General features: G+C 34.8%; 1 long non-coding RNA gene and 1 pseudogene across 1 annotated transcript; both read right to left on the reverse strand.

The window, feature by feature from the left end:
* Positions 1 to 11,053: 11,053 nt before the first annotated feature.
* Positions 11,054 to 17,709, reverse strand: LOC123387169. Its single transcript, XR_006601496.1, has 2 exons — positions 17,611 to 17,709; positions 11,054 to 11,263 (listed from the first exon to the last, which is right to left on the reverse strand). It is a non-coding gene; the product is annotated as an uncharacterized LOC123387169 (long non-coding RNA).
* LOC123387208 lies at positions 13,439 to 13,539 on the reverse strand (annotated as a pseudogene).
* Positions 17,710 to 19,887: the final 2,178 nt, after the last annotated feature.

Raw genomic sequence — 19,887 nt, forward strand, 5'->3', positions numbered from 1 at the left:
TTACGCATTACTTTAATCATTCTTACCTTAGATATCAAAACCTTTCTTTTTTTCCTCTTTCTTCTATATATTCTATTATTTCCAATCTCATCAAATTAGATTATGCTCACTGTCTCAAATATACCTTGTGTCTAGAGTATACACATTTCATATACACCATTTTTGTGGTCACCCCAAGCAAAAAAATACTACAGCAATATACAGCCAATAGTGTAATTGTTAAAACTGTGGGCCCTCAAGTATACGGGCCTGAGTTTGGATCCTAACTTTGTCTCTTATTTCATCACGTTGTTTTCTGTTTCTGGGTAATTTACTTAATTTTGTTTCCTCCTCATCACCTGCAGATAATAATAAGATCCACCTCGTAGGACACTTGTGAGGTATATGCAACCATGTATGCAAATTTTGTTTTAAGGATATGAAGGACCCAGTAAACGGGTCCTTATTAGGTTAGAGACGGTTGTTCTAGAGGACTTTTCCATCCTTTTCAGTGGCATGAGTCAAGGATCTCTGAGACAAATTAACTCACAAATACCCACTTTAGGATAATAAAAATGACTGCAAGGACAGAGAGCAAAGCAGAAGGCATGGTTAATGTTCCTTCCTTTGGCTTCTTGACCACTTTGTATGTTCTTTATGGTACCTGCAATGATGAGAAATCAATAATTTATCAATTCATCAAAATCTGAAGAAAAAAACTAGAAACCAGAAGTCAATAAGTGATTACCTCCATACATTTGCTTTTTCATTTATGATCATTATAAAAAATTTTATGTGCTCAATGTCTAAATGGAATTGCCTTTTGAAGGCTATTTTGCAAATGAAGACAATTGTTGCATAAATTTCTAAAAACAAGTAACCATTTGCTTTAGCACCAAAATATTCTTGCATAAAGTTTGTAAAATTTGAATTACTTAGAGATCTTCTTCTTCTTCCTCCGTTTCTTCTTCTTCCTCCTCCTTCTCCATTATTAAACTTTCTTAGTTCTTTAAAATTGGTGGGGTGGCATCTATTGCATTTGTTTTGAAAGGCAATTGCTTTTCTTGTTGTGTCCTTGGAATTCTTTGGAGGTGGTTTTAGAATGGCAGCAGCTTGCTGTATAGAGGATTTCATTCCTCAGTCCAAAAGCTATTGATTATTATCTCTTCTATTTTCAGTGCAAACTTATGCTCTCCTGATAGAAGCCGGCCAAACATTTGTAAAAGTCAAATAGATAGCATAACAACTACATTGATTTAGAAGTACAAGGAATTGGTTTTGATTCAGTGTCTAACTGTAATCTTTAGGGATGGCATGCTTTCACCTTGGATTTTTGGTTGCCTTTGATCCAAATGTTGACAGTAAATAGCCTTGTCTGATTCAGTTCAAGTTCTCTTGACACTGGTTTTTCTGGCTTGTTTGCCTCTGTCTCAAATTGAGCCTCAGCATTATTCACAAATCTGGTATGATTCATTACTTAGGTTATAGAAAAGGCATTCACATTCCACTCTGAGGTTGTCACCATGAAGCCCACAGAGGGGGGGAGAAAAAAAATAAAAGACTTCCAGTAACTGGGTGGAGCAAGGTGTGGGTCTGAACCTTTCCTTAACCATTCTAAAAGAAGTCATTTTAGTGGAATGAACTCATGTTGTGGGGTGGGAGAGCTGGTGCCTTATTTTTAATTTTAAGGGGATTTACACCACATTCTTCCTGCTTAACAAAACAGTGGCAGCAATAAGGGCATTACCTGCCAACATTAGCTGATGTAAAACAGACTTGAAGAACTCCCTCCATTGTCTACGCTCAAACGCCCACTCATTCTACACCCTCCGGTTGCGATGAAGGATCCGATTTTGCTGTAAATGTCAGCCAAAGCCTGGTTTGTTTTTTCCCCATCAGGATTTCAAAGGTTACTCAAAACAATGTTTCACAGAAATTATAAAGAGACGGAGGTTTTCCTAATGAGAATCTGATCTCTGTGACTTGCTTTTTATTATAATGTTCTTATACGCAGGCTTCTGTTGACTCACCCTTCAATAGTTAACCTCTGAAGTCAGCATTGGAAGTCTGGCTTATATGTAAACTAACACCAATTTGTGGCCAGCAAAATATGATTTCAAAGGCCAGTTACTTTAAGAAAAACAAGCTATTTTTTTAAGTTGAAAAGAGCACCACAAACCATAATCGGATGTGCAGTGTTTTCCCTGTATTTAAAATATCGGTGTACCATTTTATAGCCAATTAATTCTTCAAATAACAAAGAATCATAGGGAATGATTGCTATTGTGTTTTGATCATATTGAGTTAGGGCAATTTGTAGCTTTGGGGACAAAGACTTCTTTTTCTAAACAGGGTAAAATCAGACCTTGTATCCACCTATTTCTCAATTATTTATTGTTTTCTTCTGGTTTGTGTTCAATCATGCTGACAACAATTTCATACACAATAAAAAGCACAATGCGGTTTGGTGTTGGAATCTTCTTAACAAATTCTACGTAGAGATCAATGAACTCGTATGAATGGTGGTAGTTCTATCTTTACAACATGAGCCTGAGGATGTGGGGTGGAGGGTGGTGTGGAGAGGCTGAAGGGTAGAATATAAAGGGTGGTCAGCCCTACTGCAATATTTTAGGAAAGTCCCCAAATCTGAATGTTCCAGAAATTGTTTCAGTCAATTCCATTGGCTCTGACATGAGAATGAGAGGAAGAGCAAAATAATTTATGGGATCTGTTCCCAATTTACTCCAAAAGGTTTTCTTGAGCACAGTGCTTGTTCCCTCCTCTTTATTTTTTGTTTTATTGTACCTGGAAGATGGTTTCTTTAATTCTGTCCACCAAATCTCTACCATTTTGATTGCACCAGGCATTGTTCTAGCTTCTACTTAAATACTTACCAGATTACTTCACTTCTTATTCATTCCGGTCTCCTCTGAAATCCTAGAACACTGGTCACTATCGGTGATATCAGAACCTCTTGTTCGTTTTTTTTTTTTTTTTTTTTAAGATTTTATTTATTTATTTGACAGAGAGACAGAGATCACAAGTAGGCAGAGAGGCAGGCAGAGAGAGAGGAGGAAGCAAGCTCCCTGCTGAGCAGGGAGCCCGATGCGGGGCTCGATCCCAGGATCCTGGGATCATGACCTGAGCCGAAGGCAGAGGCTTCAACCCACTGAGCCACCCAGGCGCCCCAGAACCTCTTGTTCTATTTGTCTTGTCTACCAGGTGGGGGAGCAAATTCCTTGGGTTCATAAAGTGAGATGACTCAGTCTCTATTTCTTATCTATCTTCTCTATCTTCCACTGTAGGCATGGTGAGTGTGTAATAGAAATCAGTTAGAAGACAATGATTATCTTGTTTTACTCTAGAATTTTCCCAATAAGAGGTTCTTGAACGTCCCTGGAGATGTAGAATTTATGAATCATGGAGGCAGTCCATCTCATTATTTCACAGCACTAATTGTTATAAAGTTTCCCTATTCAGAGCAAAGCTCTCCTGCTGTCGTAGTGAATGAAGCATCATTGCCAGTAATTTTTGAAGTCATACTTCCAGGGCAGAAATGCTGAAAACAGATAATATATCTGCACCTCTGATGAATTCAGGTTTCCAATCATTTAACTGGAGATCCAGCAAACTCAAATGTGCTCTCTGGGCTTGGATAAATATGAAATTAGATGCATTTTATTACCCGAGGGCTGTTTTTTTGGTGGTGCTTATTTTTTGCTGTTACTCTCCTGGAGAGTTCTTTTTAGCAGATGGAAATGAAAGGCACAAGCAATACGTAAAGAAAGAAGTTTCCTCCCTTAAAGGAAATAAGAAACCATGACCTATGAAGCCTTCCAGGTACCGCAAAGAAGAAAAGCATTAAGCACAGGACAGAAACTTTAAATTTCAAATCAGTTTCAAAAGTTCCAACCAAATATTTAGTTGACAGGATGAGGTTTTGTAGACTTCTCAGTTTAAAAAAAAAAAAAAAGAAGACCATGAACCAGTCTCTCTCTGTTTTTAATCACTTGCAACACTGATACTGAATGATAAAATCATTAAGGCCTTTTATGGCTCTATGTGTCACCCAATCTAAATTTGTTTTCTGTATCTAGTTTATATTTTTGTCAGCATAAAAAGAACAGTAGTCAGTATGGGTAAACATTTTGCTTCTTAATAAGGCTCTAAGAAAAGCAAATAATAATGTGGCAATTCTTTTTTTTTTTTTTTTGTCTGTTCTCTTTAGATAGACAAGTAGTGAAATACAGTAAAAACCAAAAACAACAAAGACGAGTTTTCTATGACGTGAAATTTCTCTAGTTACTGGTTTATTGTAAATTTCCAGATACACTTTCCAAATATAAATCCTTATCATTTTATCTCTTCATTAGAACAAAAACAAAAACCAAAACAAGGACTTGCAAATATGCATTTAGGGTTTCAGTTACCCATGTACTCACGATGGATATCTTGCCAAACTAGAGTTCATACATCTATTGTGAGAAGTTTTCCTTACACAGAATACTAGGGGAAAAAACAAGAAGCTAAGTAACTGGAAGAACATATGGAAGTTCATGGAAAATACTGGGGAAAATCCCGGGACCAATGACTAATACTCTGTTGGAAATAGCTAGGGACATAGAAACTAGTATAGAAACATCTTGTCTGAAGAATATTAGCTCATGATTCATAGTCTTATAGCATTCTAAACCAGGGATATAGCCTTACATTTATTTAAGGAAAACCATGCTTTTGTTTCTTTTAGGTGAAAATGCTAAAAAGGGACAAGCAATAAGAAACTGAAAGGCCACAGACTTGAATGGGGAACCATCGGAGACCCCAGTGGTTTCGTTGAGGGCCTCATACTTGGAACTCTGGTCCCACAGCTTCCTTTCAAGAAGGCTACAGATTGCAAAATGGTGCTGCCTGAGTGATCAGTGAGCGCTGGCAGCAGCATCATTCCCATAATGTAATCTTTCTCACGGAAGGAAGGGCTCTTAGGGGACTTAACGAGGGAGGGACATGAGGTGGTCACGAGATGGATGTCAGTGATAGTGATTCCTTGCTGATACTTTCTATTAAAGACTTCCTGCTGCTCATTGATCAACTGGTGCAAAACCTAATGATAAATAATTCGACCAGGCTTCTAAATCATTATGTCTGTATCGATGAATCCTGAGGTGGTCTTCCTACTTAAAGGTTGTGATGTGAATGGCGGTGATTTCCACAGCACCTGTGCTCAGGCTTTCCACCAGCAGTGTGTAGTGCCATGAATTTTATTTGGTATTTCCAGAAAGTTTGAACCTTTAAAAAAAAATGTTCTTAATGGAGTTTATTGCACCAAAAATATTGGAAAATAGAATAATACAAACAAAGAGGAAAAATAACCCCTCATATTATGGGGTGCCTGCGTGGCTCAGTCGGGTAAGTGTGGGACTGGATCTTAGCTCAGTTCTTGATCTCAGGGTCATGAGTTCAAACCCCCCACTAAGCTTCATGCTGTGCCTGAAGTTTACTTAAAAAAAAAAAAAAAACAATCCCCCCATATTTTTATTTATTTCTAGTAGGGAGCATTCTCTATTCAAGTTCTAGATTATTTTTTTCAAAATAAAATTTATTGATTATAAAGATACAGGTTTCTAAAGGGGCACATTAATTTATACTCTGCTAAGAACTGCTCACATGAAGGAAAACAAACAAACAAAAAAAACAACTTTTTCCTCTCTTAAAAGCTCAGAGGTAGCAAGCTTTTAATCTTCCAATGTTTTCTTATAAAAAGTTGTCACTGAAATAAACTTGAGGATGTATGTCCTACATGTCTAGCTTTATTTCTTAGGCTATCAAGAACTGCCAGTAGAACTGCCAAGAAAGGGACACTTTCTTTCCAGGAAGTGAAGCAACTATATTTTAGTTTTGGTCATTATTCTAATGGTGAGATGTAGGTAAGGCTTTTCTAAGAAAAAGCAATTCGAGTCTTCTGGTTCAATTTGGCCAAGTAAATTCATGTGTTTGTATCTGTCTCACCACTATGAAAAAAATGTATGAAAAAGTGAAGTCTATGAAAGCCTCTGAAAAAGTCTATGAAAAAAATCTATGAAAAAGTGAAAATAAAATATGTATTAAGTAAAGGAATTTATCTACAATCATGACATGATGGGAAAAAATAAAACTGTCATGACTGCATCTGAAAAAAATTGAGATATCTCTGGGAGATTAAGGCAGATGAACATAAAAACTATGAGTGTGGGGAGAGAGGGAGAGAGAATTGCTATGAGGTAAGATTAGTGCTTTCTATCAAAACTCCAAGAAAAATGCTCAGCTTGGAGGCAACGATTTCAAAGAGGTCCCAATCAGAGTAATTAAATATGAAGCTATTGGCCAAGGGTCAAGGAAAAGAGGACTAGGGAGCACAGAAATAAAAGAGCCAGAAGAAGGGTCTCTGCAAAGCTAATAATATGAAGAAGAACAGAAGTGAAATTAGAACAATGACCGCACAAGAACTCGGTAAAACAAAAAACAAAAATTGTAAAAATTAAAAAAAAAACTAACTTGTACTTTTAGGGAAAAACCAGAGGATTGTACATACAAGGAGACTGCTTGAAAAAGAATGCCTGGCAACTATTTCTTAGATATTGAAATATGATGGCCAAAATTAAAAGTTTAATAGAAGGGCTAAAAAATGTCTATTGAAGACTATTATAAACTGAATGTTTGCGTCCCTCCCAAGCTTATACATTGAAATACAATCCCTCAAAGAAATGATATTAAAAGGCAGGGCCTTTGGGAAAGTAAGTAAGTATAAATCAGATCATGAGGGTGAAGCTTTTATGATGGGAGCAGTGCCTTTATTATTATTATTATTTTTCTGAGAAATGAGAATAAAAGGAATTATGAAAAAGCAAGACTTCTACTGTGGAGAGAGACCGAAACTCTCATCAGCCTTCTATGAAACTTACAATGCAGGAAGATAAAGGTAAAGTCTTCAAAGTGCTCAGGGAAAATAGTACATATGCATAAAGTTCTATTTCAGATGTATTGGTACTCAGAAAGTACATACTCATTGTCTCTGCACAGAATAATTCCACAGTAGAATTTATGAAAAGAAAGTGAAGAAAAGAAGCATGGAACATGCAATATAAGACGACTTGGTAATCAAATTGAAAGAAAACCTGTAGGGATATCTGACCAATCTCTGCCAATGTAAATCTGAAATTTAATACAATGTGGGAAAAGATTTCCAAACTGGTCGAGACGTTATACAAATGCATAATGTTGATCTCACGACCCCGAGATCACGACCTGAGCTGAAAGCAAGAGTCTAATGCTTAACCAAAGGAGTCACCCAGGCGCCCTTATAAATTTTAATTCCATATCATTTGGAATTAACACAAATGACTGTTAAACCTTTTTGATAAATTTCATCTTTTAACACTGAGCTATCGAGCTCTATCCAGCTGAATGCTTTTCACTCAGAAACCTATTTAATGAGTTATTACTCACCACTGCAGGTATTAACAGGTTTATTTTTGTCCATTCATTTTGGGTAATTTGTCTGTTATGTGTATCTAGTAATGAAAGAAATGTAACTGATTTTTTAAATTGGATTTTTAAAATGTGTGCCTTTTTATATGAGGATTTAATTCATTCAATTTATTATGTTTATTGGTATGTTTGACTCTTCCTGGACCTTTCGCTGCATGTTTTATATTTACTATGTATAAATTTTATTTTCCTATTGGTAGTTTTTGATTACTCAATTTCTCTTATTCCTTTTGTCATCTCCTGGGTTTAAAAATATGTGTCTATGTATATTTTTTTCCAGATGATACCCATAATTTTTTGTAAGATCAAGTAGGCTCCATGCTCGGTGTGGAACCTGCTTAAGATTCTCTCTCTCCTTCCCCCTCTGCCTCTCCCTCCTGTGCATATTTATGCTATTTCTATAAATAAATAAATAAAATTTATGAAGCAAAACTGTTAGATGTAAGAAGAAATTCACAAAACTACAGTATAATGGCTTATAGCTCTAATGATGCCTGTACCACTGATTTTCAGCAGTTGGTAAGGAATGATTCCTCTTCTGTGAGAACTGGGCTGTTTGTCTCAAGCTCCTTTCAGAATTTTTCTGTCTTCTGTTTCTTTTCTTTATTTCTTTTTTTTTTTTTAAGATTTTATTTATTTATGAGACAGAGAACGAGCACAAGAAGGGGGAGGGACAGAGGGACAAGGAGACTCCCTGCTGAGCAAGGAGTCAGAAGCTGGGCTGGATCCCAGCACCCCAGGATCATGACCTAAGCCAAAGGCAGATGCTTAACCGACTGAGCCACCCAGGCATCCCTTGGTCTTCTGTTTTTCTTTTTGTTTATTCTATTATGATTTGGTGTGCTCCTTCCTCATTAAAAAAAAAAATTCTTATTGTAATGTGCTTTAGAATGTCAGACTTTATTTCCCCATTGGTGTGGAAATTCTGGTTCTCATTACTGAATATTTTTTGTATTGCATTCTTCCTCTTCTTTTGGGACTGCAACTGCTCATACTGTTAGCCTCTCTATCATGTATTGTACTTGTCTCTTACCTGCTTATCTCTTTAATCTTTTCCTCTGTAATCTGGAGTCTGGATGATTTATTCTATTCTATTTTTGTGGTGTGCTCATACTCTTTTTTTTCTAAATTAATAGTTTTGGAATTTTATTTTTTCTAGTTTTATTGAGCTAAAACTGACATATAACAAGGTATTATTAAGCTGTACAATATAATCATTTGACATATGTGTATACTGTGAAAAAATTGTCCCACTTTTGTTAACACCCACCACCTCATATAGTTTCAATTAGTTCTTGCAATGAAAGCTTTTAAGATCTACTCTTTTAGCAATTTTCAGATATAAAATACAATATTGTTAACTATAGTCACCATGTTGCATATTACATGCCCAGTACTTATTTATTTTGAGTGGTGGTTTATATGTTTTGACCCGAAGCTCCCATAGCCTGCCTCTAGCAATCACCAAACTGTTCTCTGTTTTTGAGTTCAGTATTTTTTTTTTTTAGATTCCATAATATAAGTGAGATTATACAGTATTTATTTTTCTCTGACTTATATATATCTATACACACACATACATATGTATATATTTGTATATCTTCTTTGCAAAAGTGTCTATCAGCTCTTCTGTTCATTTAAAAATATTTTTTTTGCACTATTGAGTTATATGAGTGCTATACATATTTTGGATATTAACGCCTTACCAGGTACATGATTTGCAAATAATCTTCTCCCATTCTATAGGTTGTCTTCTGAATTTGTTTATGGTTTCCTTTGCTGTGCAAAAGCATTTTAATTTGAAGTAGTCTTACTTATTAATTTTTGGTTTTAATGTCTTTGCTTTTGGTGACAAATCCAAAAACCCATTGCTAAGACTTGTGTCAAGGAGCTTAACCCCTATGTTTTCTTCTAGGAGCTTTATGGCTTCAGATTTTATATTCAAATCTTTAATCCATTTTGAGTTGATTTTTGTCCAGTTTCATTCTTTGACATGTGCCTGTCCAGTTTTCCCAGCACCATTTGTTGAGGAGACAATTCTTTCCCCATTGTACATTCTTGACTCCCTTGTCATGAATTAATTGACCATGTTTGCATGGGTTTATTTCTGGGATTTATATCCTGTTATTTTGATTTTTGTGTCTCTTTGTATGCCAGTACATACTGTTCTTATACAGCTTTATAGTATAGTTTGGAATCAGGAGGTGTGATGCGTTCAGCTTTGTTCCTCTTTCTCAAGATTGCTTTGGCTATTCCATGTTTTTTTGTGGTTCCATACCTAATTTAGGATCCCTTTTATTTACTTTTTCTGTCTAATTGCTCTGGCTAGGACTCCTAGCAGTGTATACAAGTGGTAAGAGTGAGCATTCTTGTCTTGTTTTGTCTTGTTAGATCTTAAAAGCTCTAAGCTTTTCATTGTTGAGTATAATGTTAGCTGTGCATTTATCATGTATGGTCTTCCTTATGTTGAGGTACATTCCCTCTATTCCCAGTTTGCAGAGAGTTATTATGAATGGATGTTGAATTTTGTCAAATGCTTTTTCTGCGAATAATCTTGACTTTTATCTTTCATTTTGTTAATGTGATCCGTGACATTGATTGATCAGCAGATGTTGAACCATCCTTGAATCTTAGGGATAAATCCCACTTCATCCCTGTAGGATTCTTTAAATGTATTGTTGAGTTAAGTTTGCTAATATTTTGCTGAAGATTTTTGCATCTATGTTCATTTGGGATACTGGTCTGTAATTTTCTTTTTTGATAGGATGTATTTGGGAGCACATTAAACATCTTATGAAATGGACTGGGGTTCTCCATTTGGAGCTGGCAAAAGTCAGGAAAAAAATGTATGCTAATTTGGTCAAATTTAAAACTTTTCTTTAACCTAAATAACATCTGATAATTTCACTTTTCAGAATTAGAGTTCAGAATAATTATTTGGTTTTATTAGGGTGTAGCTAGGTCCAGCCAGTGTTTCCATTTCAACTGAACAAGTGTTTTTAATTTAGTGTGTGATTTGGGGTACTTCAGAGCTCACAGAATGATCTAAATTACTAACTATTCATCTATTCCACATGACTTGTTTCTATACAATTAATTATATCTATCCATATACATATTCAGCTGGAATTTGCCTCTATTAGATACAACTTTGAAAATGATCAGAAAGTTTGTTTGGCTTCTGTATCTCCCAATGCTGGACTAGGCATGTTGAAAGAAAGTGATTTATTTTCTAATAGATGTGTTACTGGGTTGTGGAAATGGGCCATCTTATTTTTTCATTTTTTTCCAGACATTATTTTCTTTTTTATGACTATTAGGTTCTTTCTCTTTGCTTAGTTGTGAATATAGGAAGTAGGTCAGTTCTTCATTTTCAAAAGAACTAAAGAAAAGAAAAAGAGGCTGTCTTTAATTGGACACCACAGTGCTAAATATGATCCTACTTACATGTCCATGCTTTAATAGACTGTTTACTATAAAAAAATGTGGGAAAACATAATCTTAATTCAAGCACAAAGATTTAAACTGCAAACCATAACAAGGCAAGATGTAGAATCGTTCATTTTATTCACAGCTAGAAAACACTTCGGGAAGGCAGAATGAGTTGCAGATTTGCACGAGCTGTGGAGCCAGTGTCTTGGTTCAAATTCTGGCTTTCTCTGTAATTACTCATGAGAGTTGCTTCATCTTTCTGTGTCTTAATGTTCCTCATTCGCATAATGCAGTTGATATTAGGAGTGGTCTTGGAGAGCTCTTGTACCTGATCAGAAACAAGTTCTCAGTAAATAGGAACTATTGTTATGGACTTCAAGCCCTTCATCTTTCAGATGGGGAAACTGATCTAGAGGGATGAACAAACTTGGCAAAGCTAGGACTACAGTTCTCATTCTCTGATTTTCTTCCACCCAAAATGGCTGCTGAAGACTGTCAGACAAATCCTTTCCACCAAGGAAAATAAATTCTGCTTTTACTAAGGGAGAATTATCTGATCTATAAATTAACACGGAACATGTTAAATTTTGAGGCATCTGGAAATCTATGATAGACAAATATTTGAAATTGAAATTATTTTGCACATGCACATTTCTGTTTGAAAATTTTAGAAATAAAAGCAAAAATCTGCTTACGTTGATCATAGAGATTACACATAAGAGCATAAAATATGCATTACAAAAAGAAGAAACTTTTATGTCTCCTGAAACTACTCCAGATACTATGGTATTTCTGTCAACAAAGTATCAGGTTCTAGATAAACAATTCCACCCAGACTTTTGGGACAATGCTATTTAATATCATTTTAATTTTTTTCACCATAAGCAATGCATTATGAAATATGGTTTCAAGATTAAACTGAGATAAATCTTTTAATGATTAAGACACAAAAAATGATGTCAGACTATATATGTAGATAGTCATTTTTTAATTGGGAAAATAAAGACAGATAATTCTTCATGTTCAGTGAGCATTTGTACACCATTCTTTCTAAATACACCATCATTCTTTAAGAAACAAGAGCATGCTACATGAATAGACCTTCCCACAGGGCCTCAATTTTAATTTCCCAGAGTTTGGAGAAGCAATATCCATCAAGTTCCCTCAACTGTTGAGAATAATGCTGTTTTTGTCACACACAAGGTCTATTTTGAACTCAGACATACACACTGACTTTAGACTATAGGCTTGCAGACCTGTCAGCACAATGCCCCATTACAAATTGTCCCTTTAGCAAGATGACTTCATTTTAGCAGCCTGTTCTGGTTTCTACATCCTTCCAGGTTTCACAGTTCAGTGCAGTCAAACAAGGTGATGGCATTTTTAAGGCTCCAGATTTTATTGGTCTACGAATAAAGGTAGGTGGCCAGGTACTATTTCAGGGTTTCAGTTGGCAATCTGGTACTAAATTTGAGTATACTGAGACTAAGAAGGTTGTGATTTTTTTAAATACTGGGAACATAAATATTGGCATTTATGGAAATGACTGCTATAGCAGGAAGTGATTTCATATATCATTAGCTGAAATAAGATTATGGGAATGTCTACCTTTAATCTGAATGATCATTAAAACTTGGGACATATTATTTCTCAAGAAGAATTGATTAGAATCCAACCAAACCCTATTTACATTTTGAGCCTTCTACTTATTGGATGCTAATAGAAACCCTATATTTTGATTATTTTACCTATTACTTGCCCATTTCTAATTTCCTATTGAGACATAATCATGTCTGAAACAGACACATATATGGCCCATAAACAGCCATGATTACCTGTTTTTTAAGTTATATATATTCTTTCCCAGGATTAAATTTTATCCCCAAATGGGTCATCCCTATACAGGAGGAAAGAAAGACAGATAAAGGTAATAGTAGATTGAGATAAGCTAATGAAGAGACACATGGCATCACAAGACGTTAAAAGAATTCTCAGGTCTAGCAAGAGTATATGACCAAAGAGCAAACTTCAAGTTATAAAATAAATGAGTCATGGGATTGTAATGTACAGCATAGGGAATATAGTCAACAGTATTATAATAATTTTATATGGTGACAGATGGTAACTAGACTTATCATGGGAATAATTTTGTAACGTGTAAAAATGCCGAATAAGTATGAAGTACACCTGTAACTAATAGAAAATTTTATTTTAATTGTGCTTCAATAAAAACATTATTTAGGTTTTTAAATCTTTCATTTCCTCCCTTAAAATAGAAGCGCTAGTAGCATGTACTCATAGGTTGGTGAGTACGAAATGAGACAATGCATGCCAAGAACTTAGCAAAGAACAATTAAGATTTATCTGTTCTTCCTCTGTGACAAATACTCTGCCAAATCCTTTTTGAATGTGCTATGCATTTTTCAAAATGATATCTAAATAAAAGAAATCATTATATGTGTAATGTATACATATATACATAATTTGAAAAGTATATGACTAACTAAATATGGAAAGCTTCATGAATTTGCATATCATCCTTACACAGGGGCCACGTGAACCTTCTCTGTATGGTTCCAATTTTAGTCTATGCGTTGCTGGAGCCAGTAGGACTAACTGTAACTAAAAACTAAAAAAATGAATGTACAAAACTTGCTATTTTGTTTATTGTTTTTGGTGATTTTAGCATTCTCATGTTAACTTTGATAATTAAACTTTCTACTACTTTGTATAATTCTCTCCTCTTGTTAACTGAATTCAGTGACACACATTCTCTATGGGAGTGCATTCTCCAAAGCAGAATTGGTCCAAAGTATCTATAGCAAGGTCATTCATACTTTGTATCCAGTTTTGTCCTATGAGGGTATGCAGCAGTCCAAGTGTTGCTTTTGTTTCACAGACCATTTAGAACAACTCAAAGCCAATGAAATACCAACAGTTTTAAAATATGCTCTTAGTGGGGTGCCTGGGTGGCTCAGTGGGTTAAAGCCTCTGCCTTCAGCTCAGGTCATGCTCCTGGGGTCTTGGGATCGAGCCCTGTGTCAGGCTCTCTGCACTGCAGGGAGCTTGTTTCCTCCTCTCTCTCTCTGCCTGCCTCTCTGCCTACTTGTGATCTCTGTCAAATAAATAAATAAAATCTTAAAAAATAAAATAAAATAGGCTATTAGTAATGTAAAAATCAAACTACCTGCAGTGAAAAATTAGCTCACTCTCAATGAGTTAGCAAGAAAGAAATTTTGGAGATCTCACAACTTTGCTTTGATAATTGAAAAATACAGCAGAAAGAATCCAGGTAATTTTTTTTCTTTAATAGAAGTTTTAGGGTATTAAGCTCAATATATAGGAGAACCAGGGGCTCCAAATATTCTTAAAATGTTGGCATTCATTTAAAGTAGGGTTAATTCAGGAGAGATTTACTGGCACAATAAACACTGATGTTCTCTGGGGTCCCAGTTATTCTTTTTTTTTTTTTTTAAAGATTTTATTTATTTATTTGAGAGAGAGAGAGAGCGCGCATACAGAGAGGGAGAGGGAAACGTAGAAGCAGACTCCCTGCTGAGCAGAAGGCCTGATGCAGGGCTAGATCCCAGGACGGGAGATCATGACCTGAGCTAAAAGCAGATGCTTAACTGACGGAGCCACCCAGGCACCCCTCTGGTGATTCTTCTTATTCTAAACCTACTTGTGGGCTAGCAGAGACTGATTTCCTGGTTTTATAAATAGTTTGTAAATCTATATCCTCAATTTTTCACCTGCAGTTCAGTTTCTCTTCTGTACTTTTTATCTAATAACCTACTCTATCAAGAGTTTCATTCTTTTTAAGGAAGAAGTTTTCTAGATACCATAGTTCCTATTAAGAATCAGAAATCTTGTCATTTAAATCTTTCCTCGGTGTCAGAAGAGACATCTGATCAGAAACAATTTGTTTTTAAAGTTTAAATCTAAATGAAGACTAGCTTTTTTAATGCTTTGTTAGAAAAGCACAAAATAGAGAATAACCCAATATTTTGTTGTATTTTCACTTTCATTGGAAATAAAGTTATCCTAATTTTAAATAACAAATAAATCCTAGCACAATTAAATAATATTATGACACTAAATTTATAGAACCATAGAATAAAACTAATATGGAGGAAGTTGCCAATAAAGATTCTGATTTGATTCTGATAGAGATATTTTTCTGGATAATATCTATAAGCAGTGATTTCTTATATTAGTAAATTCAATATTTATTCAGCTAACATTGTATGAACCATTAAGGAGTAATTTGTTGAATGCATAATTCAATAAACAAATGCTTAATTTGAAATGGTAGGAACACAGAAAGGAATAAGTAGTATAGTTTAAGAAAGAGCAAGGTTATAACATCATACAATTATTGTTTTAGCCTTGACCCTAAGTTTGATCTTTTCTTTAATCTGGCGTTCTCTTCTCTATCTGCTCCCTGGAAACAGAGACCCAGTTTGGGGACTCTGAAGCCTTAGAAAGGGATAAAACCACTCTACAGAAACAGCCTGGTTCTCAGTATGTGTAGGTGGAGTAGTGTTTCTTGGGGGGGAATCCATGGTCAACTGTGAGATGAATGAGAAAGAAACATGAATTATAATTAACCACTGGGATATTGGGTGAGCTGGATGCTACATCCATCCTATCTAGGCTCATACAGTTACCTCAAAGGGTTGAGGTTAAGAGTAAATAAATATATTTAATGTACCAGCACAGGTGTTCATGCAGTGTAAATACAATATCAAAAAATCCCCTTTACTTTACTTTCTATATCTTAGTGACACCTGTAAATCTGAAGTATATTGGACAATTTTTATTTATAATAATAAATAGCATTATTTACTTTGTGCTAGACACTGTCCCAAGCACAAATGGATGTGTTTATTTCTCTAACATTGTGAAATGATAATTTTCATCTTCTCCTTTTTACTAATGAAGAAATGGGACATGTACTGTAAAAAACAGTACATGCAATAGTTAATAAAATCAAGACCAGTGAAGACAACCAAAAATATGGTTATAGTTTATTAGAACAATATAAATTACCCAACTAATTAGAGAAATGCTTCTCTGAAATGATTCAACTCAAATCAGTCTTTAGACATAAAAGTCACAATAAGTCAGTTTCTTATATGTAACTATAATGAAAAAGTAGCTCATTTCCTTAATGACCAAACGGGGAAAAACACAAAATACCATGTCAACAAATACAAATTAAAAAATTAGAAATGTATCAAGTGAGATACTATATGTTAAATTATTATATTATACTCAAGCTTCTGGGGAAAGTGTATTTATTGGGAAGTATGTGATGAAATCAGCAAAATACACTTTAGGAATCAACCTAGCTTCTCCTCACTAATGGAGTTGTAAAATTTGAATTCTTTCTTGTGAAAAGCTTCTTACAACAACGATGTACTATCAAATAAGGAATGATACTGCTTGTTAGAGAAGACAGTCTCCTTTAATAAGCTTATTTATCAAATGTCAAGAATAATAGTCTAACTTTATTAATTTTAATTTTTGTAAAGATTTATTTATTTGGGAGAGAGAGAGATCAGAGGGAGAGGTAGAAGGAGAGGGAGAGAGAGAGACCCCATTGAGGATGGCGTCCCATTCAAGGTGATCTTGTGACCCTGAGATCGCGACCTGAGCAGAAAACGAATGGGACACCTAATCGACTATGACACCCATGTGCCCTTATAATTTTAATTAAAAAAAAAAAAGAGAAAATAAATTATAGTAAAAGGCTTCACTCTCTGTAGTATTCTCAAACATAAACACAAATAGAAAAGAACCTATAACAGGCTTTCATTTGCATTTTATTTGTTTAAAGACATACACTATGCTAATTTTGTTAATGTTATTCTTGGGAGCTAGTTAAAAGGCTGTGGTTTTTTTCTTTTCTTCCCCTGATATTATTTTAAAAAGAAGTAGGGCTATTGAAAAGAGCCCATAGAAAGGCAGGAGATACAGTTTTTTCTATGTTTGTCTTTAAGTTCTAGATCAATAAATTTATTCTGTCAAACATTTTAAAGAATTTTTATTTTTATAATTTTTAAGTGTATCAGTAATAAATAATGAATAACTTCCAATTGCAAAACATACATGTTTTTTAGTTATTTATTCACCCACCCTACCATTCATTCATTAAAAAAAAAACGTTATTTAGTACCCACTACTAAGTGCTAGATATGGGTTCTGGTCACTGATATAATGAGTTAGGGAGGTATCTAGAAACAAATGATTTACTAGTGTTTAATGACTAACAATATAATTGTACATTAATTATGTGACTATATAGCAAATATATTTAATATAATTTTTAATGTAATATTTTTAAAGGAAAAACGGCTACTCTCCAGTTTCTTAAATGTCAGAAGTGTGTCTTACTAAGATTTATACCTGTTGAGCCAAGCAGAATAGCAGATACTATAATAAGCAGATACTCAGTAACAAACAAATGAGTCAGTGAATCAATATGAAAGAATGAACGTTAAGACTAGTTCCACACTAATGGAGCTTCCAGAAATTTACATGAGATGATAGTATTCTTTTTAGTATAAAAAACTGTACTTCCTTCTCAAACTAAGGGAAGACACAATCCTATTCCTTATTGATATTTGTTAAAACTATGGTCTTTTCTAGTACTTATTTACATAGGCTCACCTTCCAAATGTGCTGTTTGGTGTCACATGGGAAACATTTATCTTCACGTGCTTCTAAATCTCTCTTATATGATTCATACTGAATTTCAGTCCAACCACCTTTAAAAAAATAAAAACAAACATTCCCTAAGGTGCTCGAGCTCATGAGTTCCAATATACCATATAAACTGTAATAAACCATATGCTGCAGCAGTCTAGAATAAATAGCCCTTTTAAAAAACCGAGCTGCCAACAAAATTGAGATTCCATTTTTAAATGATTTTCTGCAAAGTAAACATTTTTCAAGCTTGATCGTTGTGTCATTTTTCACTGGCCTTTTTCAAGCTAGAAGCAATCTGCACATGTTCTTTTAGTAAAGAAGGGTTTAATACACCACTGTGTCACCAAGTCCCAGTGAGCTAATTTGTTCTAAAGACAACATTACTACATCAATACAACGCAGCTTAACCTTCAACTCACCTTATTCTGTTTGCTTTCCACATCCCAGCTGAGGCTCTCAGCCAAAATGTTCCCTCCATTCTGGGTTCATTTCTCTCTAGGTGGAAAGTATGTGCATATAAACTATGCTGCTTTTGTATATCAGAGAAAGGGCAACATTCACACAATCCAAAAATCACACACACATACACATGCACACACACGTACACACACTCCTTGTTCTCTATCTTATAAAATATGGAATCCCTTCAGGGAGGCAGAATGCTTAAGACAGGGTTCCATCTTCAAGCAAAGTCCCCAAAGAGAAACTGTGAAAACCCAGAACTAACCCAAATCCACAGCTTTGTGTTTTGGCTCCAGTTTGTTTATTTCTTCTTTTTTAAAGGTCTCTTGCTCTGACATCCTTTTTCACATGAGCAGATGATGACAGTTCTTGGTGAAACTGCCATGAAACTAATTCTTATCTTAATTTCACCCATTATTTCTTCCTAGCTCTTCTTTCCCAGATGCAAAATAAAACAGAAACATTTTCAGTGTTTCTTCGTGTGTTGAATTCTGAGATTTAATTGATTTGTCTGCATTCAAAAATGGTGAGAACTAGATCCTTGCCTGTGCTAAGGTGATGTTATTTTCCAATTTTTCCTTTGAAAAATCATAAAGCATCAGTACATTGAATGGTTTTGAAAAAAAAAAAAACCCTCAGATTTCATGCTTGATAGACCATTTGAAAAAGTTCTCAGGTTTGGTTTTCTTTTGTTTCTTTACAAAAAATAAAAATTCTATTTAGAAATTGTACAGTGGAAGAAAGAGTGTTCTACATTTTGTCTTATAGGAACAATTTAATTAAAAGTTTGCTGACTTCAGGTTAAATCAGGTCATCTCAGATAACCATATACAGCCAAAGACCTGATACTCAACTTTCAGGAAAAAAAAGGAAGAGGCTAGAAAAAATATGAGCAAAAATGAGCTTGATAAATGAAGAATCAGAAGAATATCTGTCATCTTCAGGAGTACAGCTTTCCCTACAAAATTTATCTCAAGCCTGGAAAACAACTTGTGGACGGTAGAAACATTTTTGGTAGGGAAAAGCGTCATAATTTTAGCATAAGATACAACTTTTTCTCACCACCATTTTAATTTAAAAATGTCTCAAAGCCAAGGCATTCTTCAAGTCTAGCACATGATAAAGTCCTTGTTGATGTTTTGCAAACAGACAATTGTAAAATGTTTTCCCTACAGTTTTATCTGATTAGATGATCGATAGATGAGCTACAGAATCCAATTTCTAAAGTTTTTAAGATTACAAACAAGAGTTAGGTTAGGTTCAGGGCAATTAACTACTTATATTTTATTGAGTTCTAATTCCTTGAGAATTGACAAAATAGACATTACCAATGCCAAAGTACTTTTGGAGAAAAAAACGGAGACATCTGATATTACCAGCTGAATTGTGTCCTCCCAAAATTCATGTTGAAGTCCTAACCACCGGTATCACAGAATGTGACTATGTGGAGACAGAATCTTTATAGAGGTGATTAAATAGAATGAGATCGTTGAGATGGGCCCTAATCTAATATAATTGGTATCCTTACAGAAAGAGGAAATTTGGACACAGACATGAACACAGGGGGAACACCATAAGAACATGAAGGCAGAGATCTACAAGCAAGAAACACCAAAATTGGCAACAAACCACCAGAACTAGGGGAGAAGCATGGGATTGATCATCCCTCACCACCCTCTGTAGAAACCAATCAGGCTGACACCCTGATCTTGGACTTCCAGCCTCCAGAACTATAAGACAATAAAAATCTCTGTTGTTTGAGTTATGTTACTTTGT

This window comes from Mustela putorius, unplaced genomic scaffold, assembly GCF_011764305.1.
Source record: "Mustela putorius furo isolate JIRA1106 unplaced genomic scaffold, ASM1176430v1.1 tig00003846_pilon_pilon_pilon, whole genome shotgun sequence".
Classification (NCBI taxonomy): Eukaryota; Metazoa; Chordata; class Mammalia; order Carnivora; family Mustelidae; genus Mustela; species Mustela putorius.